Source organism: Elaeis guineensis, chromosome 11, assembly GCF_000442705.2.
Source record: "Elaeis guineensis isolate ETL-2024a chromosome 11, EG11, whole genome shotgun sequence".
In the NCBI taxonomy this organism is placed as follows: domain Eukaryota; kingdom Viridiplantae; phylum Streptophyta; class Magnoliopsida; order Arecales; family Arecaceae; genus Elaeis; species Elaeis guineensis.
The window spans coordinates 58,788,296-58,807,320 of NC_026003.2; the positions used below are offsets into that span (position 1 = coordinate 58,788,296).

The window sequence follows — 19,025 nt, forward strand, 5'->3', positions numbered from 1 at the left end:
TTAATTGGGCTCCAAATTAGATTTGAATTCCCATCATTTTGAGTCTAATCAAGTTCTAATATGATTAGGATTTATTGGTATTTTAGTTAGATTAAAATAGCAATTTAGAAGAGAGTCCTATGTGATTAAAACTCTTCCTTTATCCATGCAAATAGGAGTCCAATTTCAATCCGATTTGTGTGCCACACCCCTACCTATTTTTGATGCCACCTTTTCTCTCTTTTTGGCGTGTAAGAAAGAAAGATATTTCTCCTTAATCTCGTTGAAAATCAGGTGTGAAACCTGGTGGTATGGGCGGCACAAAAGGAGGAGAGTCCAAGGATGTTTGGACTCTAGAATTCTATGCAAACTCTAACTCCTATCTTCATCTATAAATACCCTACCTATGTGGGATATCTACCATGTGATAGAGATCAGTTATGATGCCCAAAGTGAAGAGTTTTATGTGTGAAAAATTAAAGGGAGAGAGGGCCACGGCAGGAAGGGTGGAGGCATGAGGTAAGTTGCAAAACCATATCTCTTCTTTATTACAAACAAGCAAAAGTTGGTTGTTAGGACATCATCTCTACCCTCTTATCCATGTTTAGACATGGATGTCTCCTCCTCTCTTTGTCCAAAACTTGGACAAGATTATTACATCTCTGTTGTAAAGATTTGATACATGGATTTTAGGAAGAAAAGAGAAGGGTTCTTTTCATGATCTCTAGCATAGAGATTAAGATCATCCTATATCTTCTTATTCTCTAAGAGTATCTTAGGAGAAAAGAAGATTTTCAACCATCAAGATGTGATCTCTGCAAGAGAGCTAGCACTCTCGGTGAGATCAAAAAGCTTCTGATCAGATCGAAGTCTCGTGTGGATATCCGTAAAGGCTGGACGTTTGTGCGGCTACAAAGAACCTTCGAAGGACATCCACAATCATGCATTGGCATTGAAGATTGATCCATGTTCAGGTATGTTTTATGTTTATTTTTCTTTATTTGATTTCTGTATCTGAATCTTGTCTCACATATGATGATTCTCTGGTTATGGTTTGAAGATATGATCTTATGCATGCTTAGATTAAATTAGATTTAATTTGAAAATTTTTTAAAATTTCACTGTGTCTTTTTTTTGCAAAAATCATGCATGCATGAAATCATAAACTCTAACAGTGGTATCAGAGCCATATCATATGCATGAGATTTAGATTTAGATTTGAAATCTATGAAAAAAAAAATTTTGATCTGATAAGTTTTGATATCGTTCTGACATAAGGTTGTTCTGGCATAACTTGTTATGCTGTATGGTTGTCCTAGAATGATGTTAAAATTTCTAATTAGATTAAAATTTTAGATCTGATTTTTAAAGCATATATGAGATATATGTTTTGTTATTTAGATCTGAAAAGAGTTTCATGATCTATTTTGATTCATATATATGATATATGAAAGTAATATTTAGGGCTGAAATTATTTCAATGATCTGAATTAGTTTATGTATGTGATACATAGTCATATGCATGATCTGAAATTATTTCGAGATCAAAATTTATTCTTCATGCAAAAAATATAGATCTAAAAATTTTGATTTAAGATATAAAATTTGTGTTTATGCATGAGGGATTGGTCATGGATAGATCAAATTAGGTCATGTAATTGGATTACATTAAAAGAGTTTCTGATTTGATCATATTGGGTCTAAATCAATTTAGTAGTTGATCAAATCGAGTCAAATATTGATTAAGATGAGGTCAATAGAGTCTAAGATCATACAGTTATTGTTGATCGAATCGATTGATACCCATATGTAGAATCAATTAACCTAAAGATCTAATTCGGCTGTGTAGCTCGAGTCTGATTCACCTAAGCTAATTTGTTCAGATCAATTGATCGATTGGTGTCTAAGGCAAGTAATTGAAAGGTGATTATTTAATTGGTTCCGTTCACTTACCTGATCAATTTATTGGTGTCTAAGGAAAGCAACGGGGAGACTCCCACCAATCTCCACCTACCTGATCAATTTGGAGATTGAGTCTCAAATATGGTTCCTTGGTAGTTTGATTTAGCCCATGCTAATTATATCAATCATGTGATGATTGATTAGTTGAGACCTAAACCCAAATCTCTCTATCAAATATTAAGTCCAAGGTCTTCCACCATTGTAGATGTGCAGGCGTGCTACCGACGTTGATTGTTCTCGGTTGGTCACAGTGATTCAGTTGCATCGAGAATACGCAACCACTCTATTAGCAAAGAGTTGCTACGGGATAAAGATGGGGTTGGACCCAATAACTGTTAGGTGAGAGATCCAATGACGGCTTTACATCTATTTGTGAATGGTGGGTCTGACTTAACTAAAGAGTGCAAGCAATAACTGTTAGGTAAGCCCACATGACTTAGAGATCAAGTGGCTGCAACATGCTTAGAGAAGCATCTGGATAAAGAGTTGTTCACACATCGGTGTTCATTCGTGTTATCAATAATTGTTAGGTGAGGTGCACGGCATTGGTGGGATTGCAGGACCCATTAGAAATCCAATTGTCGCATCAGAATTTTTATTTCTCCATCCGGAGAGTGTAGGAGATCTAATAAAATAGTAGGAGTCTCTTTTTGCATCTAAAAATCTTTAGTGCAAATCATATAATAAGTATAAATATCCAATTAGAATCTTTGCTCTCTACTGTTCATTATATCAGCTTCCAACCCTCTAGCTTAAATCCTAGATATCAACCGATTAACTAAATCAAGTACATAGACTGGCTCACAAATTTAAGAATTATTCTTAACTTTAAAAAATTAAGCTATATTCTCTATCAGATTATTCTAATATTGACAACTTATCCAACCTATAGTCAACAAGCTATACTTAATGAGTGGATGGACAATGACAATTAAGATAGGTGCTATGCATAAGCACATATTCACTGCCTACGATATGTTGATTCATCTATAAGTGTTGTGAGGTGATTAGAGTCGCACAACGCATATGATGTGTGATGGGCAGTCAGTCTATGATCGTTATTTGATAATGATTAAGGATATTAAGGAGCTTAAAATGCTCGACATGATCATGCACAAGGAATTGCTTATGGATTTGATCCTACAATTTTTGATTAGTTTGTATGAGTAGTTTATGGTAAACTACCATATGAAAGACTGTCGTGGCACCTCATCTGAATTGGTCAAAGTGTTGATAACAAAGAAATCTTGAAAGAGTTCAGAGGTAAAAACTTGGAGAGCCTAAAGAAATAAAGATGCACCTAGAGTAGGTATGTCAAGATTGCTCAATACTGTCCTTATGATTTTTCTCTTCTCTCAGTTGAGTTATGGACTAGTGTAGAGTCGATGGGAAGATAGAGGGTAGAGAAAGTAACCCTTGAATTGGCTATAGGGCATAGTTACTGCTGTGGCTATAGGTATCTGTCCTTTACGATCGTCATTTGGATTTAGTTCTTAGAGATGGTCTCTATTATTTGCATGGTGATGCATATGTGAAATTAATTGAGTAAATAGTGAATGCCATTGGATCTGAGAGATCCAAAATTGAGATAAAATTTAAAGTATATGTGGACCCTTACGTTAAGTCGTATTAAAGAAGAAATGATTAACAAATTGGAGAATATGGGTTTTTGGGCTCATTGATTGTTGAGTCATATCTAGTTTATGTATCATCTTTTTGAAAAAATATGATCAAGCTACTCTTGTAGGATAAGAGAAAAAGGACCGCTGTGATACTTGTCCTTGTACATATTTGATGTGTGTAGCCCATGTGATGTGCTAACCAAGGAGTTGTCTCTACTTTGCATATGAGATAAGGCATGGTTTCATATTGGACTGCTCTTAATATACTCAGCTCAATGAGATAAGAAAAGTCATAGGACTATATGAGATATGGTTTGGTCCATAATGAACTTCACTAATTTATTTATGTTTCTTTAGGGACATGCTTTATATCTATGAACTTAGGTTCTCTTCAAACCTGTTCTTACCACACCGTATGAGATATGGCAAGGTGAGAACTGAATCTTGATTATTTTGAGATTCAAGAATATCCAGTCTATGTTTAGCACAGTAGGTGGATATGTTAGAGGATAGGTCTATAAAGCTCGTCCTAAAAGAGTTTGATATATTATTTTCTAAAAGAATCATAATGTGATTGTGGCCTAACATGCTATCTTCTTGAAAAATTGTTGAACCAAGATGAAGTAATAAGAGGAAAGTGAAGCTCAAATAGAGTGTCTCTGAAGAGCAATAAGCTATAGGACCTTAAGAATCTATTTATCATTATGAGTCAGTAGACATATATTCTTTTTTTCATCTCGTACACATAGTAGGATCTCCAATCCTCTCAAAAGGTATTTAGGTATGCTTAACAGAGGATGTAGAGAAAGTAGTTTTTCCTGGGAGATGGAGAGCATAGAAATGATCCCGAAACCTACAACGAGGCAATGTGAGATATCAACTCCAAGAAAGGGATGTGAAATAGCATTCCTGAGAAGAGATTTTTTGAAGATTTCTATATGGAATAGCCTATGGATATCACTTCTTTTGATAAGAGATCACAAAGTCTATAATATCCTTGGAGTTGGAACAAGTCATTTTGATGACATGATTAAATTGTTTGATCAAAAAAGAGGAATTATGGGTTTCAAAAGGGTCAATGGGAGTATCCAAAACTGACATTGGTTAAAATATGATTGAATATAGATTTCTCCATAAAAGACATAAAGTGAGCATCCTAAAGATCTATAGAGATAGATGCAATTGGATGCTTGTGTTTTCACAGATAAAGTACAGAGACTGGATGCTGAAAGAGTTCAGCATAAAAATCTTAGAGAGGGGTCTGCTACCCTTTTAGGCATAATCGTATGTCATAATATACTTGAACTGATTATACTGTGAATGTCACAAGTAGATATCAGTTGTATCCGGCCAAGAGTGCTGAATTACTTGAAAATGACCTTAAGCTCATGAGAAGAACTGAGGACATGTTCTTAATTTGGAGAAGGATCAAAGGTAGGAGTGGAAGGATACACCAATTCAGATTTTATGTCTGATGTTCATGGTAAAATGTCTACATCATGGGGTGTGTTCTTATGTCGATATTTTTGGAAGGGTTCCAAATATCGATCGAAAAAAATTGAGTACACTGTAGATGTGTAGGATACATTCTAATTTTAATGTTAGTTGCAAAATTAATTATCATGCCATTAGATTTCATGACACTATACTGCAAAGATAATGGTACCATAGCCCTTGCTAAAAAGCTTAGGTCTCATCAGATATCTAAGCACATAGAAAGTAGAATATGCGACTACCTTGAGTAAAAATATATAGAGGTGCAGAGAGCAAACTCCACATGTGATGTGCATGACCCACTGATAAGCCACTTAGCTAGCCTAAGATTATAGCCTGTCTTATGAAGATGGGGCATGGTACATGATAGACTGGCTTTAGTGCAAGTGGGAGATTGTTGGATGTATGTCCTAGAAGCCAATCTTAGTTGACACATTTTATATCTCTAGGATATGATTTTGTACTTATTGGGCAGTTATATTATCATTCATATTTTGTGTCTATGAATCATCCAAGGGATTAACAAGATAATGACACATATTCTCAAAGAGTTAAGAATTCGAGGCATGTGTCATTGATGCTTAATTCCTAAATTGCTCCTGATCATAGGATCATCATGGGGATAGTGATTGATTTGGATAGACCAGTGCACGGATCGCTTCCTTCGAGTAGATAGATCTCGAGTCTGCAGTGTAAAGACACTGGACGAGAGTGCAGATAGTTGTTAGAGAACAACTAGCACTGAGTATGACCTACACGAGAAGTCACATGGATGTCTACTCACTCGTTAGTGACTATCTCGATGCTGCAGTTGTATGACTGGTCCTTTGATCTAAGATGACACTACTGCTCGCAGTGAGGTTGCTGGAGTTTGACTGACACATCAACATAGATCTCAATGAGCCCTTATAGTGGATGTTGGTGACAGTTGATCCACTGTAGGAGTGGGGTGTGCATCAAGATGGGATCTATCAACCCTGCAGAAGGAAGTAGTCATATGGGATTTAAGAGGCTGAGTCCTTAAGTCTATGGCCATAGTAGTGTGATTGATGAAAAAGAGTTTTCATAGAATCATATATGGATTTAAGCTAATTGAATCTATCATATGATCGATGTTGAAGTTTGACGATTCATCCATGACCTGCCATCTGGTCAGGACTCATGATAGAGAGACTATATCATGCGTTAACGTACTTATAGGTTCATCTTTTATTCTGCTAGGTTGCCACTATATACTGCTAGGTGTCGCTAGTGGATTGTGAGACTCACAAAGATCATCTTGATGATCAATGATCCTTGGTGGGCTGAGTTGAATTGTTTCAATCTATTAAAAATGTTTCAATGATATTATGATAGAGATCACAATATATCTCACTACCAGACAGAATAGAACCTATGGATTCACACTCAAAAGAGGCTTTTGGTTGATCAGATGGTTGAATTATGATTATGAATCGTAACAGGATTTGATTATCAATTTGATTGATAATTGATCTAATGCAAATATTATATTATGTAACTTACTAAAGAGTTAGTGAGTTATAGGAGGATTAATTAGTAATAGGATTGCTAATTAGCTCAATTTGATTGAGCAATGGGGTTTGTATCAAATCCAATTTGATTGGATTTAATTTGATTCATTTTGGATTTCATTTAATCAACTCTATAGGGTTATAGGATAACCCCAAAAGGATTGGATGATTAGCCCCAGTTGAATTAAGATTTGGGTTTGACCTAATTCCTAATTAGACTAGGATATATGTGTTCCTAATTGGACTAGAAATCTTCTTTTCATGCTGCACCAAATCCTAATGGGATTAAGATTAAAATTCAGCACCAAGAAACAATCCAATAGGACTAGGATTCCTCCTCCAATTAGGAGACATCTAATCTAAATTAATTGAGCTCCAAATCAGATTTGGATTCTCATATTTTTGAGAGTCTAATCAAGTTCTAATATGATTAAGATTTATTGGTGTTTTAATTGGATTAAAATAGCAATTTAAAAGAAAGTCCCATGTGATTAAAACTCTTCCTTTATCCTTGCAAATAGGAGTCCAATTTCAACCTGATTTGTGCGCCACACCCCTACCTATTTTTGACGCCACCTCTCCTCTCTTTTTGGCGTGTAAGAAAGAAAGATATTTCCCCTTAATCCCATTGAAAACCAGGTGTGAAACCTGGTGGTATGGGCGGCACAAAAGGAGGAGAGTCCAAGGATGTTTGGACTCTAGAATTCTATGCAAACACTAACTCCTATCTTCATCTATAAAAACCCCACCGATATGGGATGGCTACCATGTGATATAGATCAGTTATGATGCCCAAAGTGAAGAGTTTTATGCATGGAAAATTAAAGGAAGAGAGGGCCACGGCATGAAGGGTGGAGGCGTGAGGTAAGTTGCAAAACCATATCTCTTCTTTATTACAAACAACCAAAAGTTGGTTGTTAGGACATCATCTCTACCCTCTTGTTCATGTTTAGACGTGGATGTCTCCTCCTCTCTTTGTCCAAAAGTTAGACAAGATTATTACATCTCTATTGTAGAGATTTGGTGCATGAATTTTAAGAAGAAATGATTCTTCTCATAATCTCTAGCATAGAGATCAAGATCCTCCTATATCTTCTTATTCTCTAAGAGTGTCTTAGGAGAAAAGAAGATTTTCAACCATCAAGATATAATCTCTATAATGGAGCTAGCACTCCCAGTGAGATCAAAAGGCTTCTGATCAGATCAAAGTTCAAAGTCTCGTATGGATACCCATAGAGGCCGGATGCTTGTGCGGCTACAAAGGATCTTCGAAGGACATCCACGATGATCCGTTGGCATTGAAGATTGATCCATGTTCAGGTATATGTTATGTTTATTTTTTTATTTATTTTTGTATCTGAATCTTATCTCACATATGATGATTCTGATTATGGTTTGAAGATATAATTTTATGCATGCTTAGATTAAATTAAATTTAAACTAAAATTTTTTTAAAATTCCGCTGCAAACTCTTTTTGCAAAAATCATGTATGCATGAAACTTTTTACGTTACCTCTCTCAGGTTTCTCACACCAAAAATTACTTCTAATCTTGCACAAAAATGATCCCCTTTTAAGGTTGGCATCCCATGGAAGATAAGGATAAAAATAAGGTACTTTTAGTTCAAATTCAAGTATTGGTTGATCCTTATCACCAATTTAAATCAAATTTAAATTAAATTTTGAACCAAACTTCATTCTTATCATATAAACTTAGGAAGAGGTCGACCAACATTAGAATGGTGCAAAAAATCTCACACAAAAATACTTTATGCATGGAGAAATGTGGTGGCGTGAAGAGGAGAGTCCAACTCAATTTGGACTCTAGGTTTTCTTCAAATTTAAATAAATTTGAACTCAAATTTAAACCAACCAATTTCTAATTCAAAAGGACTTAGATGGAGACATAGAAAAAGCTTTTGAGTATAAGAAAAAATCATATAAAATATTTTTCATGTGAAGAATAAGAGGGTGCAGATAAAGGAGATGCAAGGGATTCGAATTCGAATTATTTTTCTCATCCAATTAGATTCTTAACCCAACCAAATTAGGTTAAATCCAATTGGATCATTAAACCTAATCTAATTAGATAGCAAATAGCTTTGATTAAATTCTAATCAAATCAAAAATTAATCAAGTTCAAGTCCTGATCATATCAGGAACCGAACACCCTTAGTGATTAGGTCATCTCATAACCTAATCGAATCAAACCAAATTGAATCCAATTCAATTAGATTCGATCCAAACCTCAATGCTCAATCAAATTAAGTTAATTAGTAATCTAATTACTAATCAATCCTCTCATAATTCACCAATAATTAGTAAATGATTTATTATAACTTTTGCATAAGATTGATCATCAATTGAATCGACTATTTTACCCTAGAATGATTCTTAATCATTAATTAGCCATATGATAAGTCAGAAATTTTTTTTGAGTGGGACCCCATAGGTTCAAACCAAAGCCAGTAGTATGAGAATAATCTTCCTATACTAATCAAAATGATCATTTAGCAATGATACCCGATGTCCGGATAGGTCGAAAGGTTGCAAAGCATCATTCAAGAATCTATTGACATATGGTTACTGTATAATTCATCCCTTTGATTCAAATGCTCAAGGTGACCTAGGATTTTACTGTCAATCCTGATATGGTCATCCATATTATATTTCAACTTTCAAAATTCATCACATAGATTACCTCGGCCAAGGTTTTACTGAATTGAAACACACTGATACATTAACTCCTACTTGTTTAGAGGGGTCAATTCTATCTTGACTTACACACCGACTTCGCAAGTACTTGGCTATGCCCAAAAATCTTTCATCACTGAATTAGAAATTTAGGTAGTCCAGCACCAAAGCACAATGAGTTGCTTGCAAGTCACCATGGTGATCTCAAGTCGGAGGGACACTTATACCTGTATCCTTCACGAGCTACTCTTGACAGTAGAGTGCTCAGCAATTGGTCACATTCAGTGAGATGTAGTTTTACATCTCACTTGCATGCCACATCAGTGTCTCTATACTCCTTGATTAAGAGGACAACCAACATACATGACACACAATGACCTATACTTGATATAGCTATCATCCTAATAATAGTATATCATTTGGTCATGAACTTAAGGTTTAAGGACTAAACGATATATCTTCCTATATCGAATCAAATAGTCCTAAAGACTTCATCACATAATAGGAGTTCAAAATGAGATGTACACAGTGATGAGAAAATCAAATAATATTTATTAATTTAATAATTTATATACAATTATAATGATAAGCATAACTATCGATAGACTGATGATTGGCTTTGGGACATACCATTGTTGAAGAAAAAATAGATAGTTCAAAGTATGTATTTTTAAAATTTTATAGTGAAATAATAAAAGATTAAATATTTTAATCTTCTAAATATACTTTAGATCAGATCTAAACTACTATTAAGAATCTATGACATAAAAAATTTACATATAAAATCAGATATAAAATAGAAAACTGCATTGATCACATCGATGTCTTGAATCTGATCTAACTTTTAGATTATATCGGTAGAGTTCAGAAGTCATCATCTTTTTGGAGGCTTCATTAAGAGTACTTTCAGGTTTCAAAAGATGAGTTTCAGATCTGGTGGAGAAAGAGTTCAAATCACAGAAAAAAATCCTGCCAACAGGATTTACAAGGCTGCTGAAATCCTAAAGGCTGTTATTGTTTTGCTTGGTTGCTGGCCTTCAAAGACCTCTATGACCTGATTCTTGCTGTTTCCTGATATCCACAATATGAGAAAGTTGCTCCAACAATTGGTATCAAAGCATGGGTTGTGTGGAGAAAGAAGAAGACTCCAGAAGTTGAAGATCTTCAAAGGCTAAAATTTCAGCAAGGATCCTGTCAAGATTTTTCTCAAATCCCTTGGAGTTTTGTTGTGTTTCTGGTTTGGATTCAGCCATGGGAAGCAACATAAAGGTTTGATTTTGAAAAGTTTGATGGAAAAAAAAGTTTCATGTGGAAAGTTCAGGTAGAAGATCTTTTGGTTCAAATAGATCTGGATTAGACATTGGAGGAGAAGCCTGAAGGGATGACGTATCATCGTGGATGTCCCTAGAGAAGAAAGGTTGTTCTGTGATTAGAAGATGTTTGATGGATGTGGCACTCTATTTGGTATTAGAGGAGAGGATCTCGAAGGGTTTGTGGTTAAAGTTGCATACCATGTATATGGAGAAAAATATGTGTAACAAGCTGATATTGAAGAAGAGACTGTATAGCCTTTGGATGTAGGAAGGTGGAGATGTCTTGGGTCACATCCAAAAATTTGATCAGGTGAGCAATGAGTTGCTGAACATTGCGGTGAAAATGGAGGAGAAAGATAAGTCGTTGCTACTACTATGCTCACTGCCCCCTTCTTATGATCCATTGGTGACGATGCTGCTCTACGGCAAGGAGACCCTGGAGTATGAAGACTTGGTCTCGATGTTGCGGTCCAATGAACAGCGGGAGAAGTTGACCAATGAAGGTGCTCCCGAATAGGGCTTGGCCGTGGGGAAGAGATCAAGAAAAGAAAGGGAAAGAGGCAAGTCAAGGGGATGGTCAAAATCTCAGAAGAGCAGGAGCAGGAAGGAAGCTAGGTGCTACAAGTGCAACGAGATCGGGCACTTCAAACGAGATTGCCCGCAGTGGAAGAATAAGAAGGGAGATAAAGGAGGATCTGATGCGCTGAGTACGGTGGCTGATAGTGAGGTGGAGGATGATCTCTTGATAGTATTAGATGGTCACAGGCAAAATACAGATGTATGGACCCTGGATTCAGTTTGTTCGTATCACTACATCCCAAACCGATCTTGGTTCACTACATACACCAAGATGGATGAAGGGAGCATGACACTTGGAGATGATCACCCATGTAGAGTTGCTGGTATTGGGAGTGTTTAGGTGAGGATGTTTGATGGGATGGTATGGATTCTTACTTATGTGAAGCATATCCCCGATCTGAAGAAGAATCTCGTGTCACTTGGTTACCTGGAGTAGGGCGGCTACAGCTTCAGCAATCATGCCAAGAGTGGGGTGTTGAACATCTCAAATAGAGTCATGGTAGCGATGAGAGGTAGAAGGATAGAGAACAATCTCTACAAGATGGAAGGATTTATGGTGACTGAAGAATCTGATGCAGCAGCAGCGCAGGATTAGTAGGGAGCTCACTGGTTGTGGCACTACTGCCTAGGTCATGTGGGAGATCGTGGGATGAAGAAGTTGAGCAAGCATGGTTTGATTTCAGATTTGATGGAGGTATCTCAGAGGTATGTAAGCCATGCCAGATGAAAAAGTAGAGGAGAGTGCAGTTTGTCAGTAGTTCAGTCTGCAGTGCAGCCCCACTAGAACTAGTTCACACTGATGTGTGGGGACCAGCCCTGATTTCAGTTAGAAATGGGATGAGATACTTCTTGACCTTTATAGATGATTTCTAAAGGAAGGTATGGGTCTACTTCATGAAGAAGAAATCAAAAGCTTTCACCAAATTCAAGATGTGGAAAGTTGAGGTGGAGAAGGAGACAGGTCGGAGCTTGAAGTATCCACGGTCCGATAATGGCAGGGAGTACACCAGCAAGGAGTTTCAAATTTTTTGTGAGGAGTGTAGCATCAAAAGGTACTTCTCGATGAGAGGGACTCATCAGCAAAATAGGGTGGCCAAAAGGATGAACAGAACCCTTATGGAAAAGGCACGGTGCATGAGGCTGTAGGCAGGGTTTTCTAAGGTATTTTGGATTGATACAGTGGATGCAGCTTGTTATTTGATGAATTGGTCACCTCACACTAAATTAGATAGTGATATTATAAAGAAAAAATGGTCTGAAAAAAAGATTGGGCTGAGCCATCTAAGGGTGTTTGGGTGCATGGCATTTGTGCACATTGGTGCTGGTGAGAAGAGCAAATTGGACGTCAGGTCACGGAAGATGGTGTTCTTGGGATATTCGTGAGGAGTTAAGGGATACTGACTATGGGATCCCTTAGAGAAGAAGGTTGTCATCAATAAGGATGTCGCCTTTGATGAAAATTCAATTTTCCAAAGGCGAGATGGTATGGAGGAGCAGCAGGAGAAATAGAAGGTCCAGTAGGGCAGTGCTTAACAACTAACATCCTATTCTATTTTGCCACTTGCAGGTGCATCGAAAAGACTTGGTATTCAGATGGAGCACTCTCCAATGGTGTCTCCACAAGTGGAGAGAGCTCAGATGGATGAAAGAAGTTAGGAGGTTCAGTAGGAGCAAACTGGACTTAGGACGGATATCGGGGTTGCACTGCACAAGCCCAAAAAAAATATCAAGCAACCGAAATGATATGGCTTCGAAGAGACGATATCATATGCCCTAGTGATAATAAATGGGGACCCCTACAGCTACGAGGATGCTATAGAGAGCCAGGATAGAGAGAGATGGGTCCAAGTAATGTCCGAGGAGATGCAATCTCTCCACCAGAACGAGACGTGATGATTGGTGCAGTTGCCACAAGAGAAGAAATCTATTGGTTGCAAGTAGGTTTACCAATGCAAGGAGAGGCCTTTGAAGTAGGAAGGTATTAGGTACAATGTGAGGTTAGTGGTCAAGGGATACTCCTAGAAGGAAGGCATCAACTTTAGCGAGATTTTCTCTCCCATCATCAGGCATACTTCCATCAGGGTACTGCTGAGCATTGTTGCAACTAAGGACTTGGAGCTGGAGTAGATAGATATCAAGACGGCATTCCTCTATGGGCATCTAGAGGAGAGCATCTACATGGAGCAGCCATCTGGGTTCTGAGAGCTAGGAGTATAGAAAGGAAGGTCTGTTTGTTGCAGAAATTACTGTACGGGCTAAAGCAGTCACCGAGGTAATGGTACAAATAATTTGATTCTTATGTGAGGAGCATCGGGCTTTTCAGGTATGAGTATGACTCTTGTGTTTATGTTAAATCTTTTGAGGATGGGTCTAGAGTGTTTCTAGTCTTGTATGTGGATGACATACTTATAGCATGTAAAAGTAGGAAGGTTGTGCAGGAACTGAAGGCAGCCTTATCTCGAGAGTTTGAGATGAAGAATTTGGAGCATGCAAGGAAGATTTTAGGCATGAAAATCTTCAGAGATCGAGTCAAGAGAGTGCTGCATTTATCTCAGAGAGGTTACATCAGGAAGGTCTTGGAGAGGTTCGGGATGAATGATGCAAAATCGATGGAGCTGCCACTCACCGGACACTTTAAACTCTCGAAGATGATGTCATCACAGACTGAGATGGAGGCTTAGAAGATGGAGAGAGTGCCATATGCCTCTAGTGTGGAGAGTCTTATGTACGTCATGGTATATTGTAGGCCTGATATGTCCACACAGTGAGCCAGGTCAGTAGGCTCTTGGCGTAGCCTAGTAGGGAGCACTGACAAGCACTGAAGGGGATCTTCAAGTACTTGATGGGTATTGTTGGAGTTGGCATCTACTATAGATAGCGAGGAGGTGCTGAGAGACTCTCCAACATGTCCAAGAAGGCTCGGAGGTAGATAAGAGGGTTCGTGGATGCAGACTTTGGTGGAGACGTGGACACCCGATAGTCGATGATAGATTTTGTATTTAGCCTGTTTGGAGGTCCCATTTCATGGAGATCATGCTTGTAGCCTATCATGGTCTTATCCACAACTAAGGTAGAGTACATTGGTGTTACAGAGATAGTGAAGGAGGCCCTATGGCTGAAGGGCTTGGCGTTGGAGATGGACCTCGCACAGGAGGCCATCAGGGTGCACTGTGACAGTCAGAGTGCACTATTATTTGCACAAAACTCTGTCTACCATGCGAGGATGAAGCATACTGATATCAGGTATCATGAGATCAGAGAGCTTGTAGAAGAAGATAAGGTGGAGCTGGTGAAGGTCCACACTAAAGAGAATCTCATGGATGCACTGACGAAGGTACTTTCACGAGATGGCTTTCGAAAATGTATGACATTGATGTACTTGATGGACAAGATGGAGTTGGTTGAGGCCTTGGGACACTATGGTGGAGATTGTTGGGCCTCATGTGGTGCTCTCAAAGCTCAAGAGACCAAGGCTACAGCCAAGGTCCAAAATCCATGAGGTGGTCATGGGGTTTCTAGGGCTAGTTTGGGTCCTAGGATGAAAGGTTGTTAGCCTTTCGGGTCTTGAGGTTCAGAGATTTTGGATCTTGAGGGGGCTAACTTATTTGGACTAGGATTGAGTTTAAAATTATGAGATTGGGTCAAGTCATGGGTGTATATGGGCTTGGATGAGTGCAATCTTATATTGAGTTAGCCAGGAGAGTTTTTTAGTTCGGTCACATTGACTCTACGTATAAAGATACATTGTATTCTGACTCGATGAATCGAATGAATACTAAATCATTTTCTTCCTAACTTTTCTCTCTCTTCCTTCCTCTCTCTCCCTGATCTTCTCCACATCCTAGCAGTAAGAAATCCTAGGGTTCCTTGGGGCTGGGTTTCTAGTGCCCTCTTTGTGGATGCTCCCTTTTTGTGTGCCCCTTCTTGGCTACCCAAGAGGAGTTCTATGCCCCATCTATTACTTTTTGGAGGCTTCATCAAGAATACTTCTAGATTTCAAAAGGTGGGTTTCAAATCTGGTGGAGAAGGGGTTCAAATCACAGAAAAAAATCCTGCTGACAAGATTTACAAGGCTGCTGAAATTCTGAAGGCTGTTATTATTTTGCTTGGTTGCTGACCTTCAAGGACCTCTACGATCTGATCCTTACTATTTTCTGATGTCTACAACCTAGGAAAGTTGCTCCAACACTAAGTAGCTAAAGAAAAAATCGATAGTTCAAAGCATATATTTTTAAAATTTTACAGCAAAAAAATAAAAGATTAAATACTTTAATTTTTTAAACATGCCTTAGATCAGATCTAAACTACCATTAAAGATTTATGACATAAAAAATCTATATATAAAATCTGATATAAAACAGAAAACTGTATCGATCACATCGATATCCTGAATCTGATCTAACCTTTAGATCATATTGGTTGAGTTCAAACTCATTACCTTTTTGTGAATCGATAATCTTCACTTCTAGAAGGCATAGTATGAAGCTTTCGCTGATGCTGAGCAGCCGCAAAGGTCATCTAGCCTCTACAGATCATCCACTTAAAGTTCTGAACGAATCTTCCTTTGTGGGAGTGTGAGCTTGCGTTGAAGGCTTTGGATGGCTGATCCAATCTTCTTTCTTTAGATCTCCTAGACTCTTCCGGATCAGAAGAACACTTCCTCTGTTTCTCATGCATAGAAGCCCAACCCACTTTCAACTTTTCATGCCCCAACTCTCAAGTTTCTCAAGCCAAAAATCACTTTCAACCTCATACAAAACTGATCCCTTCTTAAGGGTGGCGTCCCATGGAATATAAGGATAAGGAAGAGGTAGTTTCGATTCAATTTCAAATGTTGGTTGATCCTTATCACCAAATCAAATTAAATTTGAATCAAATTTTGAATCAAACATCATCTTTATCTTGAGAACTTAGAAAGTGGTCGACCAACATCAGTATGGTGCAAAAAAAATCTCACACAAAAATACTTTATGCATGGAGAAAGGTGGTGGCGTGAAGAGAAGAGTCCAACTCAATTTGGACTCTATTTTTATTCAAATTCAAACCCATTTGAACTCAAATTTAAATCAACTAATTTTTAATTAAAAAAAATAGATAAGGATATGAAAAGGCTTCTAGGCATAAGAAAAAATCATGTAAAAAAATTTCTTGTATGAAGAATAAGAGGGTGCAAAGAAAGGAGGCACAAGAGATTCGAATTTGAATTATTTTCTCATTCAATTAAATTTTTAACCCAACCAATTAGGTTAGATCTAATTGAACCTCTAAATTTAATTTAATTAGATAGCAAATAGCCTCGACTAAATTTAATCAAATCAAAAATTAATCAAGCTCAAGTCCTAATCAAATCAGGAACTGAACACCCTTAGCGATTAGATCATTTCATAACCTAATCGGGTCAAATCAAATTGAATTCAATTCAATTAGATTTGATCCAAATCTCAATGCTCAATCAAATTGAACTAATTAGCAATCTTCCTATAATTTATCAATAATTAGTAAATTGATTTATTACAATTTTTGCACAGGATAAATCATCAATCGAATTGACAGTTTTATCCTAGAATGATTCTTAATCGTCGATCAGCCATATGATCAGTCAGAAATTTTTTTTGAGTGTGACCCTATAGGTTCAAACCTAAGCCAATAGTATAGAAATAATGTTTCTATACTAATCAAAGTGACCATCCAGCAATGATACCCGACGTCTGAATAGGTCGAAAGATTACAAAGTATCATTCGAGAACCTATTGGCATATGGCTATCCTATAATTCATCTTTTTGATATAAATACTCAAGGTGACTTAAAATTTAACTGTCAATTTTGATATGATCATCCATATTATATTTTAATTTTCAAAATTCATCATATGAATTACTCCGATCGAGATTTACTGAATTGAAATACACTGATATATTAACTTTTACTTATTCGGAGGGGTTAATTTCATCTTGACTCACACACCGACTTTTTAAGTACTTGACTGTACTTAAAAATTTTTCATCACTGAATTAGAAATTCAGATAGTCCAGCACCAAAGTACAATGAGTTGCTTGCAAGTCACCGTAGTGATCTCAGATCGGAGGGACACTTATACCCATATCCTTTATGAGTTAATCTTGACAGCAGAGTGCTCAACAGTTGGTCACGTTCAATGAGATGTACTTTTACGTCTCACTTGCATACCATATCAGTGTCTCCACACTTCTTGGTTAAGAGGACAACCAATGTACATGGTGTTGAAAAATATGTCCTAAAATCAATCGTATGACAATTGTGCTAATTATAAATATATATGAATTAATAAATAATAAAAGTTATTTGATATTTTTTATCACAAGGTTATATCTTCTAACGAACTCGTATATTACAGTGAAGTCCTTATGACTACTTTGATCGATAAAAGAGGATTTATCGCATAGTCCTTAAACTGGTTCGCGACCAAACGATACGCTATTACAAGGATGATAGCGATATCAAGTGTAGGTTGTTGTGTGCCATATGCATTGGTTATCCTCATAACTAAATGGTATGGAGATATTGGTATGATAAGCAAGTGAGATGTAGGAGTACATCATCACTAAATGTGACCAACTGCGGAGTACTCTGCTGTCAAGGGTAGCTCACAAAGGGTATGGGTATAAGTGTCTCTCTGATCTGAGATCATCACGATGACTTACAAGCAACTCATTGTACCTTGGTGCCGGACTAACTGAGTTTTTAATTCAATGACGGAAGGTTTTTGGGTGTAGTCAAGTACTTGTCAAGTTGGTACGTGAGTCAAGATGGGATTGATCCCTCCGAATTAGTAGGAGATATGCATTAGTGTATTTCAATTTAGCAAAACTTGAGCCTGGATAATCCATGTGATGGATTTGAAAAAGATTGAAATACAATGTGGATGACTTATCTAGGATTGACAGTTAAATCCTTGGTCATCCTCGAGTATTAGAGTTAAAGGGATGAATTATACGGTAATCATATGCCAATAGGTTCTTGAATGTTGGTTCGCCTTTATTCGACCTATCCGGACGTTGGGTCACCATTGCTAGATGGTTACATTAATTGGTTTAGAAAAGTATTTCTGTGCTACTGAGTTAGGTTCAAACCTATAGAGTCACACTCAAAAGAATTTCTGACTGATCATGTGGCTAATCAACAATTGAGAATCGTTTAAGGGCTTAATCATCAATTTGATTGATGGTTAACCTTATGCAAAAGTTACAATAAATTAATTCATCAAATATTAAAAAATTAATAAAAGATTAACTAGTAACTAAATTACTGATTAACTCAATTCAATTGAGCAAAGAGGATTAAATAAAATCTAATTGAATTAGATTCAATTAGGTTTAGTCCGATTAGATTATGAGATGACCTAATTGTTAAGGAAGAATTGTCCCTAATTTGATCAGAATTTTGGTTCAGTCAATTCTTAATTTGATTAAAATTTGATTAAAAATTTATAAACCTAATTAGATTGGATTTCATATATTTTATTTGGGCTAAACCAGATGTGATTTGGTTTAGATTCAAATAAGAAAATTAAAAGTCCTTATTGGAATCATTTCCCTATGTCAATCCAGATTACATGCCATATATCTCTACACACAAAATTATTTTGTGTGAGATTTTTTCACACCCAAAGAGTCTTTTCCCTTATCTATCTCACATCCAAATTTGATTGGGTTTTAATAAAATAAAGATTTTAAAATTAGATTTTAAAATATTTCTTATCAGAAAAATTGTTCTCATTTAGATCAACCTCTCCATACCAATAATTTTTTTTCTCCTTATATGTGTGATATTTTGAAGATATTTTTTGTGAAAGATTAGTTGGGGAATTAATT

At 36.8% G+C, this 19,025-nt stretch overlaps 1 long non-coding RNA gene across 4 annotated transcripts; it reads left to right on the plus strand.

Moving 5' to 3' along the window:
* Positions 1-416: 416 nt before the first annotated feature.
* LOC140852339 (uncharacterized) lies at positions 417-14,924 on the plus strand. 4 transcript variants are annotated; one of them, XR_012135243.1, is made up of 5 exons: positions 421-498; positions 673-953; positions 7,111-7,453; positions 7,708-7,909; positions 10,193-14,924. It is a non-coding gene; the product is annotated as an uncharacterized lncRNA (long non-coding RNA). The 4 variants fall into 4 exon arrangements; XR_012135244.1 differs by lacking the exon at positions 7,111-7,453 and having other exon boundaries at positions 10,193-13,497; positions 13,600-14,924; XR_012135245.1 differs by lacking the exon at positions 7,111-7,453 and having other exon boundaries at positions 417-498; positions 759-953.
* Positions 14,925-19,025: the final 4,101 nt, after the last annotated feature.